This window comes from Cynara cardunculus (genome assembly GCF_001531365.2).
Source record: "Cynara cardunculus var. scolymus isolate 2C chromosome LG 5, CcrdV1, whole genome shotgun sequence".
NCBI lineage: Eukaryota > Viridiplantae > Streptophyta > Magnoliopsida > Asterales > Asteraceae > Cynara > Cynara cardunculus.
Window position 1 is genome coordinate 8661499 of NC_037532.1, and position 5154 is coordinate 8666652.

Consider the following 5154-nt stretch of genomic DNA (forward strand, 5'->3'; position numbering starts at 1 on the left):
TTTAATTTAAAAAAATAACATTAATTATCTTAAATGATTGGCTTACATTGGATCTCACGGTTATCATAAACTACCGATTTCCCATTTAATTAGACTCATATATATATGTAGGCGAAGTATAGAGTGATAAAAAAAATTAAGGTGAGAATCGCAAGAAGAGATCTGAATTCTAGATCACTTTTAATTTCATGTTCACCCATGAGTTACTTTTTAGAAGAAAATTGATCTGGTGCATCTCCGTATATCTCATTAGTTTTAACATTCAGTTAGAATTGATCCAATGATGGAGATCTATTATTACGCTTCTCACTGTAACTTACGTTCTCCCCAACCCTATTTATGTATGTATATGTAGACATGGCCAAAAATCGGTTCCGAGCCGGGCCCAAATCGATCCTGGGCCTAAACAGTGACAATCAGGACTGATCCCGGCGTAACCGGTCCCGATCCTGGTCATGGTCAAAAAGGGAAGACCTGTTAAGGTGTATGAGGCACGATCCAGGACTTGGCTCAAATTGGTCCCACTTAATTTTTTTTAATTTTTTAAAATTGTTTTTTAACATATTAAAAATATTTTATGAAAAATTTGGTCCATCAAATACACTAACAAATATGTTTTTATTATAATTGGGTCAATCAAAAACACTACAAAAATACGTTTTTGTTACAAAGAATTTGGTCCGATGAAATATACTTTAGAATATTTAATTGGGTCAACCGAATACACTAAAAAATATACTTTTATCATAATACACTTAAAAATATATTTGGTCTTCAATCAAATATACTTAAAAATACATTTAAAATTAGATTTAAAAATATACTTAAAAAATATATTTAAAATTAAATATATAAATAAATTTTAAATAAAAAATAAAGTCGGTCCTAGGTCGGGCCCTTAACTGGTCCGAAATCAGTCCAGGGCTGGGCCGGGTCTTGTTTTTGGTAGAATATCATAACCGGCTTGTCTCTGGGTTCCCAGGTATCCACCGTAAGGCTTTCCTCGTTTGAACCTCCCCCTTAATTTTAAGGCTATGTCATCCTAAGGTGCTGTTAAATGGCCATGAAAGGCGAAGAAAGGTTGCTTGGAACCGCCGGTCCCAAACCGATCTCAATCGGTCCCGGGCCGGGCCGGTCCGGTCCCAAGTCGGTCCCGGGCCGGGCCAGGCACATTTGGCCATCTCAGAATACGTATGCATCTTTAATGTAATTTTTTTTTGGATAATTTACAAACAAATTACGCTAAGTAACAACAAAAATTTCTAGGTTCGTATTGAAATAAGAACATTCCAAATAGCAGCTTATTTTTGACGGTGAAAATGGTCAGGATTTTCATACGAATACAAAAAATGTATTGTTACAGTTCGTAAAATTTTCTTATATTGCCCCCAATAAAAATTGGACTAAAACACATACCATCATTCTCAGTATTTAACCATTTCAAAATGACTTAAAGAGCAACCTACCAACAGAATTGAGTTAGAAAGCGACATAACACCTATCGAAATTGGACTTAAAGCTCAACGTACGATGCATTAATATTCCAGATAACGTATTTAAAACCAGATAACTTATTAAATACATCATCAGTGTTATTGTTTGATTAAAAATATTCACTTAATAATAACATCATCTGACTGACTCATTAAACAACACTTGTAACATACACTCAAAACCATTATCATTCTTTTAAATTTAATTTATAAAATTTAATTTATAAAATTTAATTTATATAATTTTAAAAGACCTAAAATTTGTTTGATTTGTAAAAAAGGGTTTTTGTATAGTACATGATCATTGATTCAATTATTTTCTTTCATTTATTTAATATATATTTATTTCAATAATAATAAATTTTATAATATATTTAATAGGTGTCATATATTTACTAAAATGGACCCATTTGCTGCCCCCTTTATGGCTACATTTGTACTATTTGTCTTCAATTTCGTAAGCAAAATAAAGAAACCGTAACTACACGTTATTTATCAAATATTTACTGGATAAACGTTCATTTGTAAGAATATTATTCTTATTTATTTTATTGGGTGAAATTATCTGTCATTAAAATGGATTGCTGGTAAACGTATTTTACTTGTTAGAAACTTACTAGGTAGTCAAAGACCTTCCAGCCTAGTGATAAAGACTTGAGCATGACATAGTCATGAACCGGAGTTCGAGTCCTGGGAGAGGAGTGTTGACGACATTTAAGTGAGGCCATGTTTGGCCTCCAAATTTGCCGGGGATTAGTCGGGCTTTGGCCCGGACACCCTTACAAAAAAAAAACTTACTAGGTAAAAATCTTCTCATTCACTTGTCGGGTAAGATTCTCGATCCTTACTACTTATTTCTCTTTTAGAAAAGAGAAACACGAAATGAGCTACAATTCTGATTGAAAACTGATAGTTACTGACATATATTGATTTAACAAAAGTTGAGAGGTTGTGATATGGTGTAGCTTGATATCGCGCCAAATGAGGCGAAATTCACGAAGGGGAGCAATGTGATATGTACTTACATTTTACACCTTTATAGTTAGTTATTTAATTTATATTCTTTACTTTTTCATTTTACACATTTATTATATTAATTAAAATATATAAAAAAATACGTTTTTTTTATTACAATTTACACCATTATAATCGTTTCGTCAGTACGTTCAAAATGAACATAATATTAAATATTTTTGGATTTAATCTTATATTATTAAATATTATAAATACGTACAAATGAATTTTGATAGATACCTTTTATACTCTTATAGTTATTAGTTTAATTTGTAACTCTAAGGATATAAAGTGTAATATTAAATATAATTCCTTATTTAATAATCTTACATTTTCATTTTTTATTGTACGCATTTATTAATTAAAATACATCAAAAATACGTTTCTTTCTTTTATAAATTACATAATTATTACAATTTAGTCAATACATTCAAAATTAATCAAATATCAAATATTTTTTGATTTAATCTTATATTATTAAATATTATAAATTAATTTTTAATACTTATACTTCTATATAGGGTTGGGTTCATGTGAGACCAAATGTTTTTCGTGAGACCTATAAGACAAATTTATGTTCATTGATCAACTTTATAAGCTAATGGTCTAAGGTTGCACAGTGACAATTTTGTGATTATTGAGAAGTCTTGTGACAATTTTGTGATTATAAATATTCAGATTGTAGATCTATTCCAAGGATCGAGAATTGGTCTTACGGATCTCACGACAAACCTTTAGTATCACATGATCCCAAGTCTCTACACTTATGATTATTTATTTAATTTTTAATGGGTAGAAAGTGTAAGTAATTTAGAAATGAAAAAATAATATAATAAAAGTGTATGAAAAATGATGATATTTTTTTGATGTATTTAGTTAATATATGATTTTTTTTATTATAATAAATATGTAAAATAAAAAGAAAATAAAGTATGGGATATAATTGAAATTAAATAACGAAATAATTTTAATACTTATATTTTATATTTTTACAATTATAAATTAAATAAATAACCAAAAATATTGAAAATGTAAGTAATAAAAATAATTCCTATATATTTATTATATTTAATAATATGATTAAAATCAAAAAAACATAGTAAAAATATTGAACCCATTTTGAGTTTATTGACGAGATAATTATAATGGTGTAGTTTATAAAAACACGTATTTTTTATATATTTTAATTAATATATATGTTAATATAACAAATGGTATAAAATAAAAAATAAAAATAAATTAAATAAAAAAATTATATTTAATATTGCACTTTTACAAATTAAATAAACCCTCGAGCCTATCCGTTCTGTGGAATTCTTTTTGTAGGTGACAAAACCGGCAAATTCAAAGAGTTGGATGTCAGAAAATTGTGTTTAAAAATATGTAATTTCTTTAATTATTATTTTTTTTTAAAATATTAATATGTTTAAAGGTTTTTAATGTAAATTTTTTATTTAAGAATTTATAGCTTTAAAAATATTTTTTTAAGAATTTATATTTAAAAAATATCTTTTTGTAGTAGACATTTTTTAAATTATTATCTATTAAATAACGAACAAAAATATGTACATTTTAAAGCTATTTTGTCATTTATCCAAATGCTTATCCGGTAAGCGCTTACCAATAAGAGTCAACACTATAATTTACTTTGATGCGTAAGATTTTAGTATATCAAAACATATCGAATTCAACAATTTACTGGGTAAACGCTTACCTGGGTAAGAGTCGTCATCCTCACTTACCCGGTAAGATTCATGACCCTTTTTATGTTCATCCAATGAGGAAATTTATGCGTTAAACACTTACAAAAGTAAGTGTTTAGTAAACGGCCCCTAAGTTGTAATGACTATATGTATATTTTATAAGATTGTAATAATTTTAGAATTAGTACATCATATGTTATTTTATAAGATTTTTTCTATCTAAAACTAGGATTTAGAATATCTATTAACATATATTTGTTTCATAATATATTTATTTTACATGTATTTGTTTCACAATGTGAACTTTTTTAACATGTTTGTGAAACAAAACTTACACACAAAATAGTTTCACATTGTGAAACATATTAAACAAACACATTGTGAAACAAATATATGTTCATCAACATATTATATGTTAGTCTTACACGAGAAAAATTATGTAAAACAAATATATCGTTATAAAACTCATTATTTTTCAGAATTAATGTTAATGAGAAATTTTTTTTATAAATTATTTATTATTATATTTAATATTTATTGATATTATGCTAATATTTTTCTTTGAAAAATATTAAACACACTGGTTCTGGAAAAGATGAAAATATGAAGTACGGAAGGAGAAATAAATAAATTACAAAATAAAAGGTAAAAAAGCGAGATGAATATAAATTTAACATTTGATGTTGTAATAATTATAAAAATTAAATTTCTCATCAGATAAAAGTTGTCATCGTTATCAATATTTACGAATTTCTCAAATAATTAAACTTTATATATATAAAGAGAGAGGAGAGATAAAATACAAACCAAACTATTTGCACAAACAGTAAAAATCGTCGATTTTGTTGTTTATTTTAGTGAAATTTCTTTCATTAAATTGTTTCAAATAATTCATTTCATGTCGAATTTTTTTTCATATATTTTTGTTTCTATGTAAAATTAAA